General features: G+C 46.7%; 1 long non-coding RNA gene across 3 annotated transcripts; it reads left to right on the forward strand.

Annotated features, from left to right (window-relative positions):
• Window positions 1-1629: 1629 nt before the first annotated feature.
• Window positions 1630-27969, forward strand: LOC143692052 (uncharacterized). Of its 3 annotated transcripts, XR_013179932.1 has the most exons (5): window positions 1630-3002; window positions 5483-5580; window positions 18937-19076; window positions 25663-25796; window positions 25891-27969. It is a non-coding gene; the product is annotated as an uncharacterized LOC143692052 (long non-coding RNA). The 3 variants fall into 3 exon arrangements; XR_013179933.1 differs by lacking the exons at window positions 1630-3002; window positions 5483-5580 and adding an exon at window positions 14016-18842; XR_013179931.1 differs by lacking the exons at window positions 1630-3002; window positions 5483-5580 and having other exon boundaries at window positions 14016-19076.
• Window positions 27970-27981: the final 12 nt, after the last annotated feature.

Below are 27981 nucleotides of genomic sequence, written 5' to 3' on the forward strand. Positions count from 1 at the left end.
GTACATGGGTGTGCAAGGGCTCTGGTGTGGGGGTGAGGATGTGAGTGAGAGCTTCTGGGTGTGCCACTAGTCAAGTTTGTGTCAAGTTTGGGTCAAGTTTGTGTCAAGTTTGTGACAGGCGAGTGTGTGTACAAAAAATGCCAGCACACGCAGGTTTGTGGTTGGACCCGAGGCTTGCATGTGGGCATGTAGGCAAGAAGCAGATATAGGCAGATGTGTGTGCAGAGAGGTGGATGTGCACAGGTGTGCAGGTACTGTTCACGACTGTACACCTGATCCTGGTCATGTCTTGGTGTCTCCTGCCAGTTCTTCCAGAACTTGAGTGCACTGCTGAACCCATCTTTGTAGGAAAAGCTTTACCAAAGCCCTCTTGGGCATTAGACAAATTATTTTTAAGAGAGAAAGGGGAGGTAAGAGCTGTTTATCCTAGTGAAATGCAGCTTGCTTGGAGTTGTCCAACAGAGTTGTTGAGCTGTTTATCTGCTTGGAGAAAAATCTGGTGTGTGGTCTCTGTGTGTGTATGTGTGTGTGTGTGTGTGTGTGTGTGTGAGAGAGAGAGACAGAGAATATCCCCCAGCCCTACTTTCCAGCTAAATAAGGGGTCCAGGAGTCACCGGCCACCTGCTTATCTCTGCAGCTTCCTAACAATCTGGGAGATAGCAAAAAGTCCTATGGAGCTAGCAGAATAAACCATGCAGTGGCACTTGCTGTGGACCCACATGTGCGTGTAGCGTGTCCAGTAGCTGGATTCAGACACTGGGCAGAATTTCAAATCACATGCTGCAGAGTTTGTGTCAAGAGAAAAAAAAACCAACCATCCCGTACCAACACCCAAGTTCTTGAATTGCACAGCAGACGAGGGTAGTATTACCCTGTACAAACCAAAACCCATCTCCTTTGGTATGAAGCTGCCTTATCAGTAATGCTCTGCCTTCTGGCTTGTGGGAAGCTGCAGCTGGGAATAGATTTTCCTATCAGATGTTCCAAAAGGCAGTGCTGTAGTTCAGTCACCTCTGGAACTGTGTCTCTCTGTGCCATGCCAATTCCATGCCTCCAGAGGGCAAAGTCAGATCATGCTTCGCTTTGCACTCGCAGAGGATGGGGAATGAAAGAGGTGTGTGCTGAGGACGGATGGTGTGCTGAACAGCTGCTTTTGCCCTCCCTGCTCGTGTTGAAAATCCTTTCCCAAGTAAGCACTTTCCTTGGCAGAGCCCAAAGCAGACTGAAATGGATACCCAAACAGCATGTGCTGGCTCTTGTCCCTTCTCCTTTCCACATCACACAGCTTAAACTGTGGTGCCAATATTTGGGAGTGAAGTGTTAGTTGTATAACATAGTGCCCTGGAGACTACTCTCAGTCTGACATTATCATAAACCTGTTTAAAAACACAAGCCTCTACCTCGGGAGCAGGAGTATGTCTTGTGTTGACCATTGGTGTCTCTTTTGAGTGCCAGTTCCCATGGGGAGGGAGCTATGGAGAACATGAAACTCTAACTAACCCTCTTGGGTCTGAGACTGCAAATTTCCTCCATCTGTAAGTCAAGTGGTGCCTGTTGCTGGAACAGAACAGTTGGTGTTTGTGTTTGTGAAGCATTGTTTTCTCTTTTGATTCCATCATGCTGCAGGAGGAACAAGAGTAAGTAAGATAAAATATGGAGTAAGTATAACACCATAATGAAGTTCATAATACAATCAAAAATGTATGATATCTACATAATATTACCCATACAAAATCTATCACTTGAACTTTCTTTTTATCTCTGCAACAAAGTTTAGAGTTACCATTTTTTCTGTCTAAAGTTTTCAGCTCAGATCCTGCTGACACTAAGGTCTGCAGCCTTCAGCTGCAGTCATTGATTGTGAGACCACGACACTGCAGAGTTGTACCCTGCACAAGGGCCCTGTGCCTCTGCCTCTCAAGAGTGGAGTTTCTGCTGCTAGAGAGATTACCCCAACCAAAATCCCACTTGCTTGCATCTCCAAGAGCAATTTCCACCCATGGAAAAAAATCCAGTTCACTCCTCATGCGGTTGCCCTGTTACAAACCACACCTCTGAGCTCCCTCGGGGGTAGCCTACAGGGACACCGTGCTCTTCCTTAGTCCTATGCTCCTTCCAATTCAACCAAACAAGGGAAGTGGACGCTAAATGTGTGGACAGCCCTTTCATGTACATCGATAGTTTTGTTTCTACATCAGAATTCCACTCTGAGGTGAGGAAAAGTTTTGCCTCTGTGTCCCAGGAACTACAGGGCTGTATTTAATGTCCTCCAAGTTAAGGCTCTGGCAAAATCAAAATCCCAGATCATATTGGCTGAATGCCAATGAAGTGAGACCACATACCCATGGCACAGCCACCACCCCAAGCTCAGCTGTATCTGTCATGGAATGGCAAGTTTGGGGTTTTTATTTGCTATGTGTTTGGTGCCAGCACCTTGCAGTTGGAAGTGTGGAGAGCATCACAGCCAGGCACCTCATGACACTTTGTGACAAGGTGCTTAGCCCTACCTGCAGTTTGTGGTTAAGATTTGAGAGGGGATGGACCATGAGACTGAGCCTTTTGGAATAAGACAGTATTCATGCACTTTCAGAGCACATTCCACAAAGAAGTATCCAGAGTGACTGAGCTTAAGATACTTTGCACCTAACTGGAGTTCATGGGAGACAAGAGCAAGGAGGTGATTGCATGGATTTTGGAAACACAAACACGTTGTGGCTAGATTGTGGTGTGGGAACCAAGGTGAAACCTCTGAGGGAGAACTGATGTGCAGCTGGACATGGAGTATGACCACGTGGCAGAAGAGAGGCTGGAAAACAACATTCTACAAGTGTAGGATTGACAGGGGCAGCACAGTCGGGACAGGCGGAGACGAGAGATCTCTGCAGCCAGGTTGTGGAACTTGCGGTTTATTGCCAAGGGCGTGGGTGCAGGGCCCCGCTGGGAGCCGCCAGCCACAGCTCGGAGCAGGCCCGAGAGAAGAGAGGGGCAGAGAGGATGAGAGGGTAAGAGCATAAAAGCATAAGAGAGTAAAAAGAGTAAGAGCGTAAAAGGCAACAGCAAAGAGAGGAGGTAAGAGAGCAAAGTTCCCGTTACAATACAACAAATCATGTTCCGTGCTGGATATTCTGATTCTCTCTAACCAATCTAGTACAATATACAAATCCTCTAGCATTTCCATACTGCCTATAAGAATCACTACATTACCATACTGTGCTACATTTTAAACCTTAAAAACTCCTCTTTGGACCCCTTCTGCCAAGCTGGCAGGGTCTGCTCTGCCCCTTGGACCTGCCTGCAAGCAGAGGGTCTTGTTTCATCAAAAGGAGATTACCTTCAGTCAGCCACACTGTTGTTTTCCAGTTGTTCAGTAACTAAGGGATCTCAAAGCTTGCTTTCATTTCAATCTCACTTATAGTTTCTATATTGTCAAAATCTTTTGCCAGACAATCATATTTGTAAGGCTTTCCTGTTTCATCTTCCCCAACATACAAGGATACTGCATATTTTCACCAGCTTTTCACTTGCCTTGTCTAGTTTCACTCTCCATCAGTGGCCTGGTTGTTTACTATCTGTGCTGTTTTTCCAAATTACTGCAGCTTCTCATCCCTTTGTTGAGTTTTCAATGGGAACTTGTGGCTGCAGGGGGGAAAGAATTTCTTGCTGAGAGAATCAATGGATATAGCCAGTGTCGTGTGGGAGACTTGAGTTAGCTGTTGAGGTCATTCTTCTGTAGAAAAAACCAAAACATCATGGTGGCTTTAAAATAGGCCATGTCTCAGGCCAGAAACTGGGGCAAGAGCCATGGGCAGCCGGAGCCTCCATCCAGCATGGTTCCACTGAGGCACGGCAGCCAGCATGCTTGCCTGACAGCCCAGCAGCTCCCCTGCCTCTTGGGGGGAGACAGGACCTGCAGCAGGTGAGCTGCAATAGGGGCAGGTGCAAGTGGGCAGGGCAGGCTCTCTCAGAGCAGAACACCACTTCTGAGCATTCCCTCAGGACGCTGCCCCACTCGGGAATTCGGTGTGAGCAGCATGATGGCAGAAGGGTTGGCCATAGAGCGTGGGAGATGTGCAGGATTGGTGTCGGTGATACTGAACTAGAGGGAGTGGCTGACAGAGGAAGAGGCAAGGCCCCAGCCTAGAGGGACTTAGGGACCCTAACCTGAGAGGCAAGGCCCCTCACCACAAATGGGAGCACGAATGAAAGCTTGGGAAGCTCAGCAAAGGAGAGATGCAAGTGCTGCCCTGGGGCAGTAGTGTCCTGTGTGCTGGTCCCAGACTCCAGGGAAGGCTGTGCATGGGGCTGGACACTGGCCAGGAGTGACTCTCACAGCAAGTGAGGTGCACTCCCGTACTGGGTTTCCTGAGGAGCACAGCCTGCCAGGCAAACTGAGGTCTGTGCCAGCACTCCTGAACAGTTAAACATGGAAACTTGCTGTGCACACTGGCAGCGAGAGCCTCATTCAGCTAAAAGACATGGAGCCACAAAATGAAGGGATAGAAAACACCACATGTGATGTGGGCAGCAAGGAATGGTGAGGATGCAGCCTGAGCTGGATGGGCCGTGACACATTAATTTGTTCTCCTGATGAAGGAGAATTTAGAGTTGGTTTCCAAGAGAATAAGCTGCCCATTCTTGCCTTTGCATCCCCCAGATATCACTGGGAGTAGTGCAGATCTGTCAGATGCTTCAAAAAGGAGGAGCTGGCTTTTTTTGGAAACATGCAAAGCAGAGTCAGGCTCTTCTATAAGCTGAAAATCACTTGCTATGCTTTTTGGGTGGTTGTGGGTTTTTTTGGTGGGTTTTTTTTTTTTTTGGTTTTTGTTTGGTTTTTTTTTTGGTGTGCAGATGTTCGGAAGTTTGCATGGCTCTTGCTCCCCTGAAGCCTGTGAATTTCAGCACCTCATGAAAATCATCCGGATGGGTATCTTTGAATAGCCATCAGACACCGCTGGCATGGAAATAAGCTCTATTTTGCCTATCAAATGCCCTATTTGGGCAGTCATTCAACAGTTTTGAGAGGCTGAATCTCCGGCAGGGTGAACATCTCCTACTCAGTATTTCCCAGGTACCGTGCTGGGACCAGTCTGCTCTGCTGGATCCCAACAGGTGTCACTGGCATCTGACAGAAAAAAGCTCCTGCTGAGGGCCCACAGGGTCAGAAAGACCCTGAGGCTTGTGCACAGGAAGTGTTACCTGATGACAAATGTTTTTAAGACAAATTACTATTTGCCAGAGTAGTAATTCAGTCCTCTTCACAACTACTAGTGAAACCTGATGCTTGATAGAAAATTATAGAATACAGCAGTTTAGAGGAAATTATTAGTTGCTTGCTTTGGAAGCTGGGAATTAATTATTTAAATATAATTATTTAATTAATTGCCATGTTGTGAACAAAATCTATAGCAAATATCCTGCTTTACTTCAATATGCCATGTGGAAAGAAGTAATATTTCTTTTTTTTTTTTTTTCTTTGTTGCAGACAGAGCCACATTGTCCTGGAAAATGGCTTTTTCTAACTCACACTTACACATGGGATGGAGAGGGGACAGGTCATTTTGGCCAAACTGTAGTTAAGAGGTAAATTTCCCAGTGCAGGTGAGAGAAATTTCTTAGTGCTCTTTGTTGGCAGTGTTTTTCATGTTGTTTCACCCAAACATGGGTATTTAAAACGCTAACAAATTGCAGAGTCAATGCCCTGTAATTTACTAACCAATTCCTCATCCCAAAACATGCTCTGCACTGTGGTTCTTGCAGAGCACTCGCTCGTGGTCACAGACCGTGCATCAGCCAAGGAGGAAGATAAAGGGCAGCAAAGGCGCTGGTAGATGGGAGCAGTGGGTTAAGACTGGGAGCACATGAAGGAGGGGGAAGAGAAGTACCGTGGAAATGCAAGGAATGTGGAGAGGAAGGGTTGGGGGTGGAGCTGGAAGGAAATGAAGAGCCTTTGACGGAACACTAGTTGGGAGGTTTGTTTTGTGGAGAGAATCTTGTACGGGTAGACGGAAAAAAGCTCACCTAAGTTTTGTCTTCTCTGGATCTTGGGCTGGAATCAAATGCTCTCAGTATCATCACTTTAATGCAAGCAAAAAAACATGAAAAGTAATGTCACAGCTTTCTAGGACTGGTCTACACAGACAACGAAAAGGAGCTTTTTTGTTCCTTACTTTTTCTTTAAACTAAGGTAAATCGGTACATCACTGAATAAGCTGTATTACTGAGCATTATTAAACAAAACACTTGTTGCCCTTCCCTGGAAACGGCAGCTTTTAGCACGCTTTGCGTGACTCTACTTGATAACAGAAATAAGCTGTTTCAGTAGGTGGGTTCAGGCACCCAGCCCTTTTGGAGAGATTGTGTGCCAAGTTTGTGACTCATCTTCGGGGCTTTCTGGGGAAGCCCTTAGCGACAAAACAGGTCAGAGGCAGAGCTGGGCTGCAAAGACTTCGGGACAGAGCCTGCAGCAGGGATTGCAGGCAGAGACAAAGGCACAGCCACGGCGTGGCCCTGCGGCTGGAGGCAAAGCCCCCAGCTTGGAAATAGCTCCCAGTTAAAGCTGAGGAGCTTCTCTGGGCTCTTTCCTGCCCTTGGGCGCAGCCAGGGGAATGCCTAGGCTGGAGAGTGTGTGTGTCAAGCACTGATCGAGGAAAGAAAAATTGTACTTAAAAAGGCCAAAGAAATGCAGCATTGTGTGCATGCATGTGCCCGAGCCGTGCGGAGTGCACCGCTGGATGTTAAACCACGCCTGGCAGCGGGGCGAGCTGTGAGCGCCGCTGCGGCCACGGATGCATTCAACTCGCGGGGGCTGATGCTGGGGATGGGGGATCGGTAGGACTCAGTGCTACACGGCCGTAATTCCATGCCTGAGGGATGTAAATAGTCTTTATTTAGAAAACAAAGTGTAAAGTGGGGATAGTTCGAGCTTATTGGCGCTGGCAGACAAAATCTGAATACTTTTACAAAGAGCCCCTGTTTTTTCCCCCTAGGCCCCTTTGTTCTCATTGCCACTCTCTGACCCTTCAGCAATCACCATGGTAATTACCAAGTAATGCCCTATTTACAAGTACCTTCCGAAATCTGCTGGAGTTTTGCTTGAGCCTGTAACAAAAATGTCTCTCCCCAGATAAGAAAATGGATTCTTTCTCAAATTCAAGTTTTGGTTGTTGGTTTTTTTTTGTTTTTTTTTTTTTGTTGTTTTTTTTTTTTTTTTAAACAAGATTGAAAAGGCAGTGAATAGCTGGCATCCTGCTGAAGTTAACAGATCTGTGGGGATTTACACTAGATAAGCGTCTGCCCAGCGTTTGCCTGCGGCAATACCTCTAACCAAAGTGCGTAGGTCGTGGTAATCTGGAGAGAAAGAAGTGTTTTTAAGTTTTGTGCTGCTAATAAAAATAGGCAGGGCACTGCATGTATTTCCGAGGACAGCAAAAAGTTTCAGAAATCTCTTTCTGATTTTGGACAGTCTGGTCTTGCTTGTTCTGTGACCAGTCCGTATTTCTCTCGTGAAGCCTGTGCCACGGGACAGGTTTCCCAAAGAGATGGTGGGATCTCTGTCTGTCGGACTTTTAAAAATTTTACTTAGTCATGGCCCTGAACAAGCTGATCTAACTTGGGGTATAACCATACTTGAAATTTTTGTTGGAGAAGAAACTTTGTCATTTCTGCAGTTCTCTCTGTTCGCGTGGTAAAAACACGATTTCCAGGGGTTTCTGTCAAATCAGCTCAAATCTTATCAATGATACAGAAAAGTGCTTTGAGAACACAAGCGAAGGACTTCTCAAAATGCCAGGTGCTCAGGTTTTCTTTCTTCCGGCTGGCTCTGACAATTTTCCTTAGGCAGTTTGGGTATTCATATGCAAATCACAGATTTGCCGACCGTGCGGTCCCATTATCAGAAAACGGATCTTCCAAGTGATTTAATAATCACTTCCAGGATCACTTAATGTTTCGGACTTAGAAAGGGAAGCAGAGTGGCAGCATTTTGAGACTTTTGAGATTCCCTTCCCTTCACTCTGCTGTGAGACAATGCAATATTTGCTCTGTGAGAGTGGCGTGGTTTTGGCTGGGATCGAGTTAATTTCTTCAGTGGTGGCTAGTATGGGGCTATGTTTTGGATTTGTGCTGAAATAAGTGTTGGTAACACAGTAATGTTTTTGTTGCTGCTGAGCAGGGCCTACACAGAGTCCAGGCCTTTGCTGCTTCTCAGCCACCGGACCGGAGCGGGGGCTGGGGGTGCACACGGGGTTGGGAGGGGATGTAGCCTGGATATCTGATCCCAGCTGACCCAAGGGATATCCCGCAGCATATGGTGTCATGCTCAGCGTAAAAAGCTGGGGGAAGAAGGAGGAGGTGGGGGAGGTTCGGAGCAATGGCGTTTGTCTGCCCAAGGCCCTGTGAGGGGCGATGGGCCCCTGCTGTCCTGGAGATGGCAACACCTGCCTGCCCGTGGGAAACCGGGAATGAATTCCTTGCTTTGCTTTGCTTGTGTGTGTGGCTTTTGCTTTACCTATTAAACAGTCTCTATCTCAGTTTTCTTGGTTTTGCTCTTCCAGTTCTCCCCCCTATCCCACCGGGGGGAGTGAGTGAGCAGCTGCGGGGGACTCAGTTGCAGGCTGGGGTTAAACCACAACAGAGAGTGTCTTTATTACTTTAAAAAAGAGAGAACAAGGGAGAGGTGGAAATTTAAACGTGAAAATAATTTTTAAAAATACCGTTTCTTCCTATAAGAAGTGTTTATTTAGATGTGAACACAAGAAAAGGTCTGAGGGCAGGGATGGGCTAAGATCTGCTTACAGTAAGCGAGCAGAAGACTCTCTGGTCTGGGCAAGGTGCTAAACACAGAGGTGCAGCCCTGACCTCTGCAGACAGCAGAAAGAGGGGGCCTCCGCAAGGTACCTCCCCTCTAAAGGCAGGAGATCACAGCTGGGCTCAGTGCAGCCTCCCTGAGCCCAGAGAGAAAACCAGGGCAGTGCATCCCATGGGCAGCACATGGTGCCCCCATTCCTTCCTGGGGGCCCTCGCAGGTCATTCAGGGGACACCCCCTCTGGGGAGTGGAGCAAACCAACATCCCTGCATGCAAGGGGACCACAGCAGCGAGGGGGAATAACTCAAAGGAGGGGGCATTGCTGCATCCCCTTGGCTGGAGCTGCCAGCCCAGTGCTGTCAGTGACGCTGTGCCATGCTGAGGGCTCGGCTGTGCTAGAGGGATGGGGTGGCTCTTGCTGGTTCAGTGCAAATAGCTGAACACTGAAGGTAATTTCTTTCATTCGCTTCTTACACATCCTGAATGGGGCGTGTCAGTTTTTTCTCCTCAGAACTAGTCTGGGCAACACTGAGAGAGGAGTTGAAAAATTGGAGCTAATCCTGCAGGAATGACTCATTCTGGCATAGGATTTGCAGAGCAAGATGAGAAGTTCAGGTAATACAAAGGGAAATGGAGGCTGTAGTAAAACTCTGTGGTTTGGAGCATGACAGTTAAACTGCTACAAAGTCAAAGCTGGAAACCCCCTCCCATCAAATTGCTGAACTCAAAACCTTGGCAATGTCTAGAGCAAGACGATATTCAAGCACACCACTAGTTGCAGAAACTGAGGCTCTTTCCCATGGGACCTGTAAGTTGGATTGCTAATTACCATGGGTCTGGAAAACAATTACTATTATTTCATCATTATTTTTAATTAAACACAAATAAAGCAATGGCCATCCTTTTAAAGTTGGACTTTGAAATATTTTCTGCACTTTTTAGCCAGGATTACCCTGGCCAAGTCCAAACAGAGAAACACTGGAATTTTGACAAAGGTTTAAGGTAATTTTCAACCAGATTTCTCTGGCAAGGACAGTAAAGTAGTTGGGGTGAAAGCACAAGCATAGCCTAAATATCTGGGCCCAGGAAAGGAAGGCTGGATTTCTACAAGGTATAATAGACATAGGAATATTTTTCCCCTGTGTCCTTTCACAAGTCTTTTAACTACTTTAGCTTGCTTTCTTCACCTCGTATCTTTGCAGACACATCCACCAGATTGCAGACCAGTAGCTGAAGAGAGCACACCTCCAGAGCACAGATTAGAGAAAGTAATTTTTCCATTATTATTTAAAACATTTCACCTTGTAAAATAAAAACGTTGGTGTGGTTACAGCAAAAAGCTAAAGCATCAGGGAGCCACAGAGGACACTTTTCCATCCCAGCTGTGAGAATCCATCTAGAACACAGCTTCTCCCACTCATTAGTAGAGATATGACACTTGCAGGAGAGGTGCACTTAGATGAAGACTAAGTTTTAAAGGAAGCTATTTCTGAAATGCCCAGAACATTGGCAGAAGTGTGGCAGCCTTTCAGTAGACGGAGGTCCTGATCTACAAGCCAGGGTGGGAGAAAACCAGCTGAGACCCGCTGGACCTCTGGGTGCTTATGCCTGGCAGGCAGTGATATGCTGGAGTCCCTGTGGCACAGCTTTGGCAGCAACAGCTTGTGTCTTGCTGCTCTTTAGACTTCGCTGTGGGCAGGTGTGAGCTGCAGAGTGGTCTCTGGAAGCAGCACACGGGATCTCTGGAAGCAGCAAACAGGATCTCAAGGCTTGCTGGAGCTGTCAGCACACCCAGGGCCCGGTGGGGCTGGGCCAGGGCAGGCTCAGCTGTGCCTCCTCGGCGGGGCTGGTGCAGCTTGGGGCTGCTGTGCATGCCGGCGCATTCTCCCGAGGATTAGCCCTGCAAGGAATGTGGGGCCGGAGGAATGTCCTCCTGGTGCAACCTGAAAACCTCGGTCTGATACAGCCTGAAAAACAGGGTGGGTTGTGGCAGCTCGGCAGCGCCATGACCCCTTGCCTCTGTGGCTGGGGGCCATGGGAAATGATTTCAGGTGTTAGAACCCAGACTGGAGCAGTGGCCTCACATGCTGCATGGCTGAGGTGCAAGCAGCATCCTCCAAGAGCAAAGGACCTCAGGTGAGGGCACTGTTGGCAGGCTTGGACTCGTCTCCCAGTACATTCTGCCACTTTCTGTGACACCAAGGTCCTATGCCCCTACAGAGCAAGCTGGGCAGTGGTTATGGGGAAATGGGTTTTTCTTCAACACTCTGGGGCTTGAGGGTTCTTTCCTCTCCCTCTTACACCTAGCTGCTTAGCATAGCTGTCAGTGTAGATGCTGACCCAGCTCTGTAGCCACCAGTGCTCTTATCAGTGTGGCATCAGGAGGTGTGTGCTGCTGTGTGCCCTTTTTCCTAGAACACCCCTTGGGCAAAGAGGGTGTAACTGGCCAGGAAAGCCATGCTAGATGGACATCTGGCAAATTCAAAATAAAACTCAGTCCACATATGATGCTCATCCCAATTGATTCCTTCATAGACCTCAGCCTCTCCCCGCATTGCTTGCTTCAGAGACAGACCACAGTTGTTTTTCTGGTCCCAAGCCTTCCTGTAGTACCAGGTGTTACACAGCTTGCACAGCAGAGGTGCTGCCTCACCTCTCTGCCAAGTGAGGGGTGTTTCAGCACTGCACGAGTCTCCAGGGCCAGGGCTGGGTGTGGATATCTCATATCTCGTGCGGCTGCTGTGCACAAAGCTGTTTTCCAATGAGCTCATGGCAGGGTCAGCGCCAGAACCGGGGCAAACAGAGCATAAAGAGGGTTTGCACCCACATGCTGGCCCCATGCAACCTGTATTTGGAAACTGGGGCTTAACTCCTGATCAAATTCCTGCCAGGTTATTGCTCAACCTCCTTGTCGAGGCAGGAGCTGTGTGCGCTAGGTGAAGGCATTTGGCCTCATGCAGCTACACAGCAATATCTTTCCTGGCAGCTGCTGCTTTGGGGCATTTTCCCCTCTCCTTATCTGGAGGGGCTGCCAGACACCTATGCAAGAGACTTAGGAACTAGTTCAGCATTAAATATGCTGGGACCCTGAAATTCAGAGCTTCCTTGTACTCCTGTTTGATGTAGCCACAGGAGATCTCTCAGCTGCCCAGCTCCTGTCTGGGAAGCTAAACCAAGGCAAAAGCCCAGCTAATAGTTTAGAGACCCTGGAGATAGAAAGTTGCACTGTTGGCTCATGATTTGTGTAAGCCCACCTGCAGTCCTTTTGCACTATAAAGACCTAGGGACAGGTAAACATGCAGAAGGAGGTAGGAAGGGAAAGAAGGAAGGAAGCTCTGAGGGCACCACAGAAAATCCACAGCAGACTCGGGGAGTGCCAGTAGATAGAAGTGTGGATCTCCCTTCCTTGAAATACAGACAAAAGCTGTTGCACATGGCCATGTGCTCAGGGATGACCCTGCCCCTTGAGCAGTGAGGCTAGACCATGTGACCCACTGTGACTATGGAGTACCAACCAGCACAGGTGGCCCTGGGACCTACTGGTGACAGAAGCAGCTGGACTGAGCTGCCCCCTTACATCCGTGGCCCCAGGCACCCTGAGCACTGCCAAAGAGAAGCAGAGGCTGACTCATAGTGAGCCACAGAGAGGCTGAAGCAATAGAACAGGATGGCCCCCAAAGGCCTCAGACAGGTCTTCCAGGGCAGATCATTGTTCTTTTGCTCTACCCTCATTCTTTTACTATTAAGAAAATGTTCTGCATCAAGAGCAAGGCATCACCTTCCCTTTTCACCCTATCTTCCCTCCCCTGCAAACCAACAGAGCAGCAATGGCTGTGGGGTTGCGATGAACAGTTTTCCAACTCCCGCATCTTATGTCCCAAAGAGCCTGAAACCTACAGGTTTTCACCCAAACCCCTCAGCCAGTTCCTGGCATTATCCTGAGCACATGTTCCATCTGTTCAGCTCCTGTTTCCTTTCTGTGAACCAGTGATAATGGCTTCCCTTGTCTTTCCCCTGGAAGGTCTGGCACGTTGGGCAGGTACTAGGTAGGAAACATCTGCATCCAAACCTCACCACTGACTCATTACCACTCAGGCCCTTAAAATGTTCCTGCACCACAGACTTTTCTCCCAGAACCTTTCCCAGCCTTCTAGGCATTAAGCCTAAGATGGCACAGTGCCGGAGGAAGACACAGTACTTTCCTAAATGGTGCCTGAGGTTCTTCTCTGTTTTTTTGGTGTTCATCATATTCCATTTCTTTGATTTTTTTTTTCCCTTCGTTTGTTTTGGAAGCCTAGAGGGCTTTCAGGAGAGGTCACTTAGGGAAAGAGGCTACAGAAAGGCAGACATTTCTCTCTGGTTTTCTTCTGAGTCAGAGTAGGAGGTTCAGTGCAGTAGTTTATGGAAGGACTTGGGATATATGTCTGCTGCTAAAATAACTGTCTTGGTTCAATGATGGAAGCACAGGAAGCTTCTCCCAGGCAGCTATACCCTGTATTATGGTGCAGGACAGCTCTTGGGCAGATGGAAATCACATTACCACTGTGTGAAATCCTGGGCCTGAGGTGGGAAAGAGCACCTGCCCCCAGTGCTCAGAGCAAGTTCACTGGGGTGCCCAGCCCCTGCAGCCCACAGGCGTCTCCCCCAACACCTGCAGGAACAAGGACAGGAGGACACTTGAGCTGCCAGGGCTTCTGGCCTTGTGAGTGGCTGGGGCCCCACCATGGGCTGCACTGTGTGCTGCTCTGGGCCTGGAGGAGCTCCTGCCTGTTTCTGGCAGGACTTTCAGTCACAGCCAGAATAGCACAGGGCTCTGGGGGGGTCTCCTGGCAGCCACAGCTGCCCCTGCCAGAAGAGATCCATTGTGCCTGGCTTGCTCAAAGCACTTCTGGAGTTCTGTAAATGAAACCACCAGTGCATGAAATATGTAAATACTCCTCTGAGTAGTGATGCTGACCCTTGGTCCCTCTTTCTGGCCCACTGATCTTTTAATAGCTTAGCCTTAATGGAAGGGTCTGACACCACCTCCTTATGCCCTCCCACTAAGAGGGCAACATGTAGCCTGGAGGAGCAAGAATTGCTCTCTAAAAGGGGGGAAGGTGGGAAAGGGTTGTCCATGGGCAAAGAAGGAGTTGGCATGGGGGGCCCAGTGCATGGGTTTGGGAGGGAGAGTGCTCTCCCTTTGGGAGGCAGAGCAGGAGTACCCTGGGGAGGGGGTTGGTGTCCGTGAAATTTCCACTGCAGACACGTTCCTGGAGTTCTCCATTGCCCAGCAGAAGCTGGGTCCACGTGTCTGCTCACACCAAGAGCCCCTCAGGCACCATGTGCCCCAGCAGCTGCAGGGGAAAATGCCTGGTTTGGGGCTGGGCTGGGCTTTGACAGGGGAATGTATGCACAGATCAGTGCCTGAGCTTCATTCCCTGTGCTCAGGCTACATTACCAGCAAGCTGCTGAGTAACTTCTGGGTAGCATGAAACAATATTTCCCAAACCAGCCCTGCCCATGATTCATCAGAAGAACTCTTATCTTCATCATTCAAAAGCTTTTGTCATTTAAATGAAGGAACAACTTCCTGCCGGCTGGATGGGCGATTACCCAACACAAACTGCAGATATTCAAAGGGAAGGGCCTGTGATCCATTAGTTGGCTAAGGGCTATTCTTCAGCCCAAGAGCCAGGATAATCCTAGGTGGGAACATCCACAAAGGGGTCAGCTGTTAAAGGAATTTAAGTGCCTTTACATTGGCATCTAGAGCCCTGCTGGGAAGCTGAACCCTATGGAAGACCTCCCGTGACCTTTTTCACAAGTCTTGGGGGAAGGCTTCTAAATCACTGAGGCACGTCTGAAGGCTTCGCTCTCTGTTTTCTCCATCACTGGGCTTTCAAACAATTGCATCCTTGTCACACATTTGTCAAAGAAAAAGGGGGAGATGAAGAAAGAAATTTCAATAGTCTCAGGGCTTTGCTTACGGCTGTGTTAATGCTGAATAGCACGCGGAGGTGGAAGGGATATCCTGAACAATGTCTGGTCTCCAGGCAGAATCCGTTTCCCATGACAGTGCCTTTCTGAAGCAGGAATGCCAGCATGAAGCAAAACTTGTTAAAGTAGTAAAGAAGAGATCTCTATTGTGTCCTGTGTGACAGAATAATCCTCCCTCAAGAGCAGACTGCTGTCTCTTTCCCTCCCATCTGTGAATTTTGGCTTCAATCAACTTCGTGATTTTTGCAAGGTATAAAATTAAAGTCCTACCCCTTAAAAGCAAACCAGCCAACCTTGCAGGATCTTCCCACAGACATGCCCACAACTGTGACTGTAGTTTTCCTGTACTGATTCTTAAAATGTCTGACTTCATTTACCTGAAATAAGGTTTCCTGTTAGGAGTTGCATTTGATAGGAAGAAACAACCATTTTCAAGATCTCCATCCATTCCACTGGTTAAACATAATTTCCCTTTCTCAATGCTTTATTTGCAGGTTATCACTGTGTTTCTCAATTTTCTCCTTTAAATTTCTCCCAAATTTTCTCTTTAAAGCTTTCCTTTCTGAAGTACCTGTGAAAAACAGCAGACAATTGTTTAGACTTATCAAAGCTATCTTGCTCCTGTCTTTCCAGCTCCTTGTGCTCTGTGCTTGCCCCACATTTATGTTCTATGTTTCTACCCTGGATAGTGTGTCTTATCTCACAGCTCAGCCTCTTAAGGGTTGTATTAATAATTAATCACAAGTGTCATCAGTATTGTCAATATATATATACAGGAGTTGAATATACCAAATTAAAAGTGAAACAAGGCCTTAGTAGGGAAAGTGGGTTCTTCCTTCCCTTGCTGTATTTCAAAAAGCTACTGATTGTCATGTCCTTTCCACTTATCCTCTTTTTAAATTCCAGCAAACTCATTGTTATTGTTGGAGGTTGTTCATAGTATGTCTGTGGTTCGGCCATGAAAGGAAAATAGTTTGGGGGGTTTTTTTGTTGGTTTTTTTTTTGTTTTGGTTTTTTTTTTTTTGCGCTGAGAATGGGGAAAATCCTAGTAGTGAGTCTGGTATTTGTATTAAACAGTCTTCAGTGGAAAGGAGCATCTTTCCAGGTCCGTGACCACAAGGGAAACGATGCACATAGGGGATGCCCGGCTATTGGAATCCATGCTCACAGCTCAACAGACTTCATAAAAGATCCTGGAGACAGGGGTTTTTAATTTCATGTGCCCAAGGTGAGCACAAGCGCTGGACATCAACCACCACAAAAAATGGGTGTCAGAGACAGCCCTGGGACCTGGCTGGGCTCCTGCGCAGTCCCTGCCCAGGAACGACTGGGCAGGCCTGGGGCATGCTTCTGGTGTCCTCACATTCCTGTCTTGTGAGATGGTTGAGAGATCTGTAGCCTGGAATATTTGGAGGGAAATTCCCATGTCAAACAAATGGCAGTGTTGGTGGGACCTTCTGTTTGCTGGTAAGTGGTACCCAGATTTGGGTCTGGCACTTGAGGCTTAAGTGACTTGTTACAGCCTTTGCACACAAGCAAAACAATTCCTCCTAAATTTCAAAGTTACACATTTCCAAATATAACAGCTCTGCAGTGTTTATTTAGGAATTTCTTACATTTTTGAAACAGAAGTCCGTCAGCAAGCACTCAGATTATGGATCTTAGTTCATCAGTAATTTAATTATGTAGCCTTAAGATTCAGACTGCTTCTTTTTAAGAGGTATGCTCTAGCTGAAGCAGGTGGGTTTGGTAATCCTGTACCACAGCTGAAACTGGTCCATTTAGCTCTACATATAGTGATACTCAAAACCAGCCCCCTCACTGCACACAGGAGCACTATCATGACAGACAAGCAGGGTTCATACCGCTGCTGGAGTTTCTAGATGCACACTTCAGACTATAAAGGTATGCTTTGGTGGCAAACTAAATTATTTCTTGAATTTGATCCAAACTGACAAACGGTTTTAATTGAAAAGAGAGGAGTAAAAGTTCCTGAAAGTGGAAACAACACATTTTTACATTTTCCAAAGGAATTCCTTTGCTTTCTTGTTTCACAAGAAGCTTTCAGTTTGAAACTGACCCTGAGCTGTTTTTTTTTCTTCTTCTTCTTTTTTTAATTAGTGAAAAAACCCACTACCCTCTGAAAGGAAGAGGAAGGTTTCCTTTTGGTCCAGGTGAAGTGAAATAAGTAGTCTGGCTCACTTGCTGCCATGCACAGTCAGAAACTTGCCCTCCCTAGACATTTGCATGCTGAAAATCAGTGTTCACAGGAAGAAGAGAGTTCAGGAGAAGCAGGGTGAGATGGGTGCACCATTTCTCAGGGGGACCATTCTAAAAATTGTTTTTTAAAAACTTTTTAATTGCCAGTTCCTTCAAGTGTGGAGGGATGCAGTTTCTGATCATAATCCCACCACCATTGTATTGTTGTAACAAGTGGGCTGGTCTATCTGTAATGAAGAGCCCATCCATGGCAATTTAGAGCTGCTCAGAGAGGAATGCTCACTCCCATGGCTCACGTGTGGGCTGGAGTGGTTTAACCGAATCCTTCTTATGCATTTCAGTGAGTCCCCACTCTCCAAAAATTGCTGACAGTAGTGCATCCTCCATGTGTGGGAAGTGTGGCACAATACAGTGTGTTTGCATAGGTACCAGTCCACTTGTGCTTCCATCAGCTGTAAAGTTCACCAGAAACAGCATCTTCTCCTACCTAGATCTTTGGCTACTTTACTTCAGAGTAATGCACCAAGAACAGATGTCTGCTGGATCTGTGTCAGGAATAGTGGGAAAAAGAACTTTCCACAGAGTTATTTTTTTATCCATTGCTTGCTTTTTAATCCATGTGACAAGTAGACCACAGATATTCAAGGGATACTTATTAGGCACCTAAAATGAGATTAAGTGGACTTGCAAAGCCATTTGGCTGCTATAATTATCTTCCTCCTGTTTACATTGCGCCTTTAGCTGAAGTTTGGGCAGGACTGATGAGAAACCAGGATCACTCATGGGTGTAAGTTAGTATTAGTCATATTTCCCTGATTTCTGCATGGCTGCTACAGATTTCAGATGGAAGCCAAGTGGAAAGGAGATTAAACTTAGTGTTGCTTCCTCCAGCCCAAGGTCTCTTACACAGTCAAGATGTTTCAGCACTTTTGGGGCGGTCCATATGTCGTTGGGGTTGTTGTAGGTCTTCATATGTGACCTCCTGGCCATCTTCACTGCACTGTCTGTGGTTCCTGCAGTTTCTTGTCAAAGGATGGGGAACCCATGCCCCTCTGAGGAGTATGCTGTGGGGGATAAGCTCAGAGGGCAGTTGCTTGGCTCAGTTTATGTGAGTAAAATGCCATGCATTGTGATGGAAGAGATATCAAACAGAATCTTAACAGAGTTATCCCGCTTTTACAATAATGTCAGGGGATGAGATGAAAAGTGCGGTACTGATACGTAGATATAGCTTACAGTTTCTTTAATGCTAAGACAGTTTTGTTTGAAAGGAGATTGGGTTGCAGTGCATGGACACAGTCCCCATGCTGCTGTCCTAAGGGTGAACAGTAATGGGAGTTCTGTTTGAGAGGGAGGTCCTAAAATCAGTGGGCTTATGGCACTTAGGAGAACGGCACAAGACTGGTGCCAAACTCCACTTTTTAAATCCCTGGATTTAATAGATAGGCACAAGAGTCCTCAAAATTTGTCCAGAAAAGTTTATATTTGGAAACAGAGGCCTTGACTGGAAAAACTGAGATGTCTGACAGAGAGTATATCAGCAAGCAGAAGGGATGACTGCACATGCATGGGGGTGTGTGCATAAATTTTCCATTTACATAAGGATGGTTGGCAAAGGCTCTCTGGGCTCTAGAAAGAGAGAGGCCCAAAAGCTCAGATGACATTTGCTGGAGAGAAGAGAAAGGAGCTTGTGGGCAGGCCTCAAACACATGCAGTGTATTTAGCTTGTCATCATAATTTCTGATGCATTTTGGTTGTGAGGGGAGAAATCCTGGGGAGCGGAAGGCAGCTTGTGCTTGTGATACCAGACAAAAGTGAAAGACAGCTAATGTACTGTAGGTGGGTCACCACCCCTAAATATGCCGTGGGTGCAAACTCCCTAAATTTAAAAATCTGAAAAAGTGAAACCATCTGTTTGACACGCATTTTGTAGCAGCAAGGATTACTCTGTGTGTGTGTGCCACTGTGCCGGGAGAGCCGACAAAAAGAAACTGGCAGCAAATCTGCAGTGACCAGCCAGAGCAGCAGCCTGGGATAAGACAGCATCCAGCCCCAAGGACTCTGTGGAAACAGGTGAGGAGAGCTTGGAGTTATTACACTTCAGTGCCTCATTGTGTCCTGTCTCTCCGTTGTCCACTTCCTTTGTCTCTTGTGGGACATGGCGCCGTAAAGGCTTTTGAGTTTAATATCCCTAAGACTGAAGCCAGCATAACATCAACAGTCCTAAAATTTTATTTTTGTTGGTGTTGTTGCAAGCAAGAGATGCCAGCTGCTGGGTGCTCCAGACTCCCTCTCAAGGCACTGGGCTAGGACAGACTCTGCTGCAAGAGAGCATGTTGTGAGCCTCCCTGGCAAGTTCTTCAGATGCCCGTTCTCCTCCAGTGTTGTATCACCTATGTCTGCTGCCTCCAAGAAACCACAAAATGATCCTCAAACTCCTTCCCTACAGTTTCTGTCTCATGGGGCTGAGATTAGAACATGTTTCAACTTAACATCTTGCAACTTTGCTGGCTTCCCTCCCAAGGAAAAGGTGTGGAACAGACATTTAGAGAGGTCTAGGAAACGCTCAGGCAGAGGGGGAGCAATCCATCACTTTGTTGAGAGGGAAGTTCCTCTCAAAAATAGCAAATCCTTTGTTAAAAGGTGATAAACTTAAGGTATGGGTTTTTTTGTTAAAACTAGTTGAGAAGTTTGTGCAGAATTTGTTAAAAACCATTTACAGTTGTAAAACAAATGTTTAAAGACTAATTAAAATAAAAAAGAGGTATTCCAGTGAAGCTCAAACTCAGCCTTCCACACTCATGGAGAGCCACTGCCCAGTGGACTGAGCTAGCTGCAGCTAGGTACTGCCAGATGATACCCCAATGGTGCTGTGCTCTGCAGTTTCACTAGGAAACTGGCTCACACACAATTCTGCGTGGGGGGATCCTTGCCTGAGCTGTTCCTCCAGCTTGCTGGTGACTCACAGGCATGAAACACAAAATTGAGAAATATGCTGCCAGTGACAGCCCTCTTTATCTCCAGACCATGTCTGTAAGGCTCCAGAGCCTGCCTTGATTATCCCAGCCATGCCTGATCTCTCACTTTTCTGTTCACCTCCATCCTTCCAGAGGCGTACAGCAATGCCATCACTGGCCAAAGCCTTATCTTTTTCCCATCTGGGTTTCTCTTCCAGGAAAAAGGATTGTACCCCGTTCCTTCTTGAGGAGGCAAGGAAAGCCAGGCCCCTCTGCTAGTGTCTCTCACACCACATAGGCCCAGGAGGATGCCATCTCTGCTCTGAAGCAGTCTCTGAGCTCCAGGCCTTATTAAATAGTAGAGGAAGAGAAGCACATGCCTACCACAAGGTTTCATATTCAGCCAGTTAGCTTTGCCAACAGCTTCTACCTGTGCTCTCTGCAGCAGAGAAAACTGCCTAGGTTTCCTGATTTTCATTCCACATGCAGCCTGTAGTGCAGCATTCTGCTGCAAGCTCAGCGGATCATTTCCAAGTCAATGGAAACTTCCAGCTGAGCCGTGCTCGGCAACTTCACTGCTGCCTTTCCTGCTCTGCAGAAGCCCTTGTTTCTCTGTGCTCTTCATGCCTCTTCTCACCTGCACAGAACATGGAGAAATCACCAGCAGCTGAGATCTGAGGCTGTTTTGGCTGCTGCATCATGACTGTTCCTCCAAAGATCAGTGATGTGACAGGCTTTGCTATATAGAAATCAAACACCACTAGCATGTGTGACATAATTTTTTAACATTTTTAACATGAAGCACCTGTGGTGAAAGGTTTAGCTTTGCTTTCTGAGGTCTTTGTATCAGTCATCAGGGGGGTGACAGGAAGGACAGCAAAGGAGGAGTATGTGGCACTTCCCTTCTCAGCAGGAGGCATGTGCATACCTACATCCCTACACCTCCCCAAGCCTCTTACAGGATCCTGTGCCACATATTGTTGTTGCTTGTAGGATGGAGAGATGAGCTTCAGAAGGATCGCTATGGAGTTCATTGAAGAATTGAAGAAAAGTTTACATCTGGTGGTCTTAAGCCCAACTACCTGATCAAAGCAGTGCTGACAAAAGCTAGGTCATGCTGCCCAGGGCCTTACCCTGTCTGTCTGGGGAATCTCTGAGGACAGACATCTCACCACCTCTCTGGTGCCTATCCCAGACCTGCACTAGTCTCATAAAAAGAGGCTTTTTTCCATATGTCCAACAAGAATTTTCCCTGTTGCAGCCTGTGCCTATCATCTCTTGTCTTTTCCCCGTGGACCTTATCAATAGTCCGTGTCTCTCTCTCCCATGTAACCCTGTGGGACAGTGGACTGGGTGACAGCAGCTTAGTACCCTCTTGACCTTCTCCTCTCCAGGCTGAACAAGCCCAGCACCCTTCTCTTCCATCATGGGTCACTCAAGTGCAAAAAGGATAGCTTCTGACCACTTTCAACAAGAAAGTGAACCACCCTGAAGAAGCAGCCCAGACACCCAGCCAACATCCCACCCAGCCAACCCACCCACCACCATCAAGATCAATGGAAATGTGCTGCAGAGAAGTGGTAATCCCCTGAAAAAGCCCACTTAAACTCCCTGTAGATTTTTTTGGTCTCTTATTTCTGTCCTTCTCATACTCCTCTTTCTGGTGCTTAGCTCTGAAGAGACACACTGCTCTCTGTGTGAGCAGAACAGGCTGCATTACCATCCTAAGAACACTCTGTCTCCAGCAGGTCCTCTCTCCAGTCTCCACTTGCGTGAGCTGTTGAGTGGTTAAGTGTGGATTCAAGCCTCCTTGTCATAGCTGGCTAGGCAGGCATTTCCCTGGCGACACCGTGTGTATCCTGCCGGAGAGGTGAAGGCCCTTGAGTTGGCTGGAGTGGGGGAGCATGCAGACCTCCGGGACTTCTGTTTCCCATTGTGCTTGACTACAAAATGTGCTGTGGCCCTAATCACACACAGCTTTTGTCTGTGACACAGTAGATATAATGTAAGACACGGCCTTTCCTGAACCAGAGAAGGACTGTTAAGACTGTTTATTTGCACTACTTCTCCAGGATGAGCCAAGAAGCATACCCTAGTTAGTGAATAGAAGGATTTAGCAGGTTTCAGTGCTTGGGAGTAACTAGTTTCTGCTGAAATCACTGGAAACTCTCACTGCCACATAGATCAGGGCTCCAAAGACCATGGTTCTTCACACTAAGGTGCTATAACAAACTATCCTGATGCATCCTAGCAGGCTAGATACCAGACCGCTAAAGACTGCATGCCAGAAAATTCCAGGTAGTTGATGATGCCAGTCTCATGTCCAAAAGCTGCCAGACAAATCAGTGGGAAAACCTGAGAAAGACATTTTCATGTAAAAATCTTGCCTCTCTCATAACTTTTTTATGCAGGCCACATTTTGTGTTGCTTGATTGCCCAAGGAAGGAAAAGCACAGAGCATTCAGTGAGTAGATCTAATGTGAAAAATGGTATTTGGGGAGTGCTCAAATAAAATTGAATAGGGAGGCAGACATGCTCTGCAGCATGTTGTGGATGTCAGAGGCAGTTGCTGCAGGTTTCTTGCACATGCTGCAGAGAAGGTAATGCAGGACTACAATGCATTACAGAGGGACAAAGCTCTTCTGGCTTCTCTGTTTCCTAGGCTCCATCGTCTTTTTTGTGATTTTTTTCATTTTGTAACTGCAGGAAAGAAACTTCCTTTGAGAAGGTCTTGAAAACTCAGAAATATGGATCTTTCTAAACTTTCCAGTTAAATATTTACTGTCCCAGACAGAAAATGCTTCATTCATCGTCTGAATGCCCCCACCTGGAAAAGAGTTACAGAGCCTCAGAGATCTTTCAGCAAACAAATTCCTTCTCATTACTGGCTCTGTGGGCATGACTGCTCTCAGAAAACTTGAAAGTCAAGCTGCTCCGGAGTGCTGCCCATACATGTTTACCTTGTATTCCAGCTTCCCTCTTCAGACTAAATCAGGTACTTTTTGTCTGGTTTGCCTAAACAAGTACAGCCGAGGAACAAATGCTGGAGCATTCCTGGGGGTTCAGCCAGGCCAGTCCTGGGTTTCTGACATTCATTTCTGTATGATTCCTGTAAACTCCAGGTTAATCAGCAATACCTGCATGCTCCTCAGCACCACACAGAGATATCAGAAATGCTTGTATATTTTTTATGTGCACTTGACCTTACTCCTACACCTTGCTTCAGGCTTTTTCTCTCACATGAAGTACAGCTGACATCTGCAAAAAACTACTTTTTAACCCAAGGTCAGACTATGGGCTGCCCTGCCTAGGGAAGCAGGCATTTTAGGTCTTGAACTTGAGCTGCCAGTCTCTGAGAGGCCATGGGGCTAAGCTGGAAGTTGCAAAGGTGGCCATGAAGGGCAAGCCATTTCCACTGCAGCCTGGACTGCTCCTGTCAGAGCTTCACAATAAGGAGCACAACCCCACAGTGTTCCATAGAAGTCTGGTCACCATCCCCCAGGCAGAAAGACGCTGCCTTCAGCAGGAAAAAATAACTTTGCATTGTGCTGGGTGGAGAACATGACTGCAGTGTGATGAGAATATTTAAAATACTGAATGCACCTGAAATCAGTGCAATAGGCTAAAACCACCCACACCACAACTAGTGAACTTGTGAGCAGTGAGTGTGCTGTGTTACCAGTTTCAGTGAAATTTCAAAAACTGAAATCCAATTCTTTTTCTCTCTCAGCAATTCAGAGTATTTAATTCCTCAGATATTAAGTTATACTGACATATTTCAGAGCATCACAGAGAGAGCCCGTGTATACTTCTTCTCGAATGATAATGTGAATTCATACCTGATATGATTACCGTGCTGTTGGCTGGCTGGAGTAGTCCTTGGGAAAGATCTGACCTACAGATTTTGCAGCATTGTGCAACAGATTTTGCAGCATTGCTCTACAGTTAACGTCTGCAGCTTGTACCTATATTGGAAAGCAAATGGCAACACTGCTAGCAAATAGTCATTTGCCTAAGCCAAACAGGTTTCTGTGCAGCTGGTCAGTACTTGGAGCCACAGCGTCATGACTTCCATGGTCAATGCCTATTGAAGAAATCCATGCAATCCTGAGCATTTTGTCAGTAAAAAGAAAATAAAGGATGGGGGTGGAGAGAGATGAAGCCAAACTAATAAAGGAGAGAGTGGGACCTGTAACAGAGAAGTAGCATGCTTTATTTACACATTTGTTCAGTGCTGATGGGGAGGGGGGTCAGACAGCTGTGGTGCCAAAGTGCCAGGAGGAAATCCTGCCTCTAAGTATCATTCTCTAACCTGTCCAGAGTCCAGACGTCCATCACTAGTGTCCACCACAAGGTCCTGGACTGCCCACACTCCTGCTGCTTAATGCCTTGCATGGCAAACAGCACCTCCTTCCCGTGTGGGCCCCTGCTGTTCCCTCTTTCACATGAGAGAGGACATGAGCCATCATTGCAGGCACCAATTCTAGTCTGTATGAACAGACCAGTGCATAGAGCCATAGAAGCATTAGAGTATCTTCAGAAAAACCTTTGGTTCTCAGGGTGGCCACAATTCCTGTGTACACATCAGGGGTGGGAGCAGACATCATTTGTTGGCAGACTGAAGAGAGATCAGTGCAAGGCCATAGATATAGTGGGTAGCTCTGGTGGAGAGGAGGGATGGAAGGAATCAGGCTTTGTTGGCATGGAGAAGGGATGTCTCAGGGAAGCCTTAATTGCAGATGTCCAGTGACTTACAGACAGCTACCAACCTTCTCTTAGAAGTTCACAGGGATGTCTTGTTTTAAAAAGTCTTGTTTTCACCTTTGTCATAAAGGACAAAAAGGGACACATTGCAGCATAGGAAATTCTGTTTGCACATAAGGAGTGAAACAAGAGTGGTGCAGCCCTGGGACAGGGCCAAAAGAGGTGGTGGGACGTCCACAGCTGGACATATTCAAAATTTAGCTGGTCAAGGTGCTGACCAAGCTGACTTTGTTTTGAAGGCATTTGAGCTTAGAAAGGGGAATGGGAATAAAGACCTTCAGATGTGCCCCCCACCTGAATATTTCCACGATTCTATGTGCACAGCCTGCAGCTCCCAGTCATGTGTTAATCATGCCTTAAAAAATAATTTCTGAGTAATCCTGAGGATTATTTACGTGACCCTGAGGCTCACTTATGTGAGTACCAAGTGTAGGACTGGCTCTTAATTGAAGAGCTATACATCAGCAGCCCAATGGGATTACTCAGTCTGCAGCAGTGTCTGTCAAATTGGCATGTGTGCTTTCCATTCATTCCTTTCAGAAGTTGCTCTGATACAGCATTTTCTGCAACATATTGCATAGCTACCTAGAAGAATTTTCCATGTGTTCCTGGTAGGAAGGAAGGTCAGGCAAACAGCACCTCCTTTCCACAAGTGTTTCAGGTTTGTTTCATGTCAGGTTAGAGAAGTGCTACAAATCAGGTTTTACATCGACTCACTGTTGATCTCTGTTATCAAAATGTTTGTATGCACACAGAGAAATCCCTAGGTCACCTCTATTGGTGCTTAGTGATTTCTTGTGACTGGGTCGCCTCAGAACATCTGCAACCAGTTTATCTGCCTCAGCTTTTATGGATCAGGAAAGCCACTTTAATTTTTAGCAAGCTAGTTTTCTCATTCTTATGCACTCACAGATTTTCCCTTACCCACTCTCACACAGGTGTTCACAGGCACGGAGAGCTCTATGCCCAAGCAATCTGTTCAGGATCACTGGGGATGGCACAGTGGATGAGGGACACCAGGTATGAAGTTTTTCATTAGTCTCCTGCAGCCCCCTATTGGAGGCACCTCTTGGTAAGTTGATTTTTGAGCAGGTCCTGTGTACTCTCTAGGATGCAGGTGTTGCTACAGAGGGACAGTCTTGCCTCAGCACTCTGTTTTCTTTCAGCATCATCTCTCCTGGGTTTGGGTTTTGTGAAGTATCAGAAAGAGGCAAGACAGAAGTGTGTTCTGGGCCCTGGTTACCATCCTCCTGTTGTGAGAGCTCTTCTTTGCAAGTCACCACCTCATCTCAGCACAGGCCTCCTGGGCATGGCACAAGAAACTGCATTCAGTCAAAAGAAAGTCTCCATTTCAACTTTAGGCCTGCTAAAGAGTCCTGTGAAACACAATTGAAGGAGCTCAGAAAAGTTCAGATTGGAAGCCATCTTTGGAGGTCCCTGTTCTAGCAATCTGCTCCAAGCATGGCTGACCACAAAGCTAGATGAGGTTATCTCCAGTGATGGAGATCCCACCATCTCTCTGGATGATGCCCAAGAACTGGACGATGATGCGTGATGATTTCATCTCTGTTTTCTCAGAAACTCTCTTGGATTGAATCTAATTGGGAATGCTGTCTGATCAGAGCAATCAAGCAGTGGATGGCTCCACTGGCTTCCAAGGGCCACCCAGGCCCTGCTCAGCCCAAGTTCACTGCTGACATGCCTTGCTCTCCACCAGGACTGCAGCCCTTCTGGCCAGACTGAGGGCCTCATTCACTGCTGGGCTTCTCAGAGCCATGGGCAGGACACCTCCTTTGCTCAGGCTGTGCTCCAAGAGCTTCCTGGCACCCCATTTCTGCAGCCTGTTGGAGCCCCTCTGAAGGGCTGTGTTCCTCTCCAGCTGCTCCCCCAGTGTGAAACAATCCCCAGTGCCCTCCATCCCCTCTTCTATGTTGTTCCTCAAGATGTTAAAAATATTGGCCTGGTATTAAACCCTGAGAAACTGTACATGTAGCTGTCTCCCAGCTACTCTTACTGATGGACCCCTGTCCTTAAACCTGACAGCCCATCCAGCTTTTCACTCATTTAACAGTTCACCTATGAAATCCATAATTTCATCTGTTCAACTTCAAAAGTAGTGATCAAAAATTCCAAAATAACTTTTGCCAGAAGATTTCCATTCCTAAAACATCATTATGTGCAGACAGAAACTTTGTCAGTTTGATCCTTTGGTGCTGGCCCAGCCTAGGGCCAGCCTAGGGATCAGTACATTGGTTTTGTATCCACCATCTGAACACCCTATTATTGTGATAAACTACACCCACTCATCATTTAATACTGGCACCAGCAAAAGGAGTTTTTCATATGTGAAAATTAACAGGGAAATCCGTCTTTTGTAAACTTCTAGAGTTAGAAAGTTCATGTATTATTGATCAGACAATAAAATAGATATCATGAAGAAAAGAGACTGACAGTGCCCTGTAAACATAGTTTTACTAATTAGGAAAAAAAGCAGCATTGATGCTTTTATTATCTTGGGATAAAAAGTGAGCTACTGGAAGGAGTTACAGGCAACAAAGAAACATGGCTTTATCTGCAGGTTCGGTGTGCTTTAATCTGACATCCTGACAATGCTGTATGGTGAGTAATACCTAGAGTATGTCTGCCAAAGCTCTAGTGCCAAAGCACAGAGTCTACCTGTCACTCAGAAAAGGCCCAGATGAATAGCAGGACGCTAATCCCTTGGGCACCACATTGCCTGGTGCATCTGTTTGCTACAGCAGGGAGGAGATGATGCTTCCTTTCAGATTACCACAGGTGTGGAGCTCCCACACACAGCGAAAAATGCACCACTGCTAAAGTTTTCTGGTAATGGAAAGTAACATGCTTAAACTCCCAGAACACTTGCAATTCACTGTTTCAGAACTAAAACTTACTCATTTTTCTCAGGATGACTCCATACCTCCATGCATTTCGAAGTTTGCTTTGCTATGATGAAGTATTATGTGAGAAGCTTAGACATTGTTTTTTTGCATGCTTCCCTAAAACCTTACCTGTTTTTGTAGAAAAAAAAAGCATTTAACTGACAAAGCCTATGAATACTGTGAATAGCTCATATAACTAGTGAACACCGTTCTGAACTGATCTGAACCAATAAACCCCTTTTACAAACTATATATATGAAAATTTTTATTTTTACTTTCCAGGAAACGTATCTGGAATTGTTTTTACACCGCAATAAAAGTTGAATAAAAGAGAAGATGATACCTCTGTATTTG

Source organism: Agelaius phoeniceus, chromosome Z (assembly GCF_051311805.1).
Source record: "Agelaius phoeniceus isolate bAgePho1 chromosome Z, bAgePho1.hap1, whole genome shotgun sequence".
Taxonomy (NCBI): Eukaryota; Metazoa; Chordata; class Aves; order Passeriformes; family Icteridae; genus Agelaius; species Agelaius phoeniceus.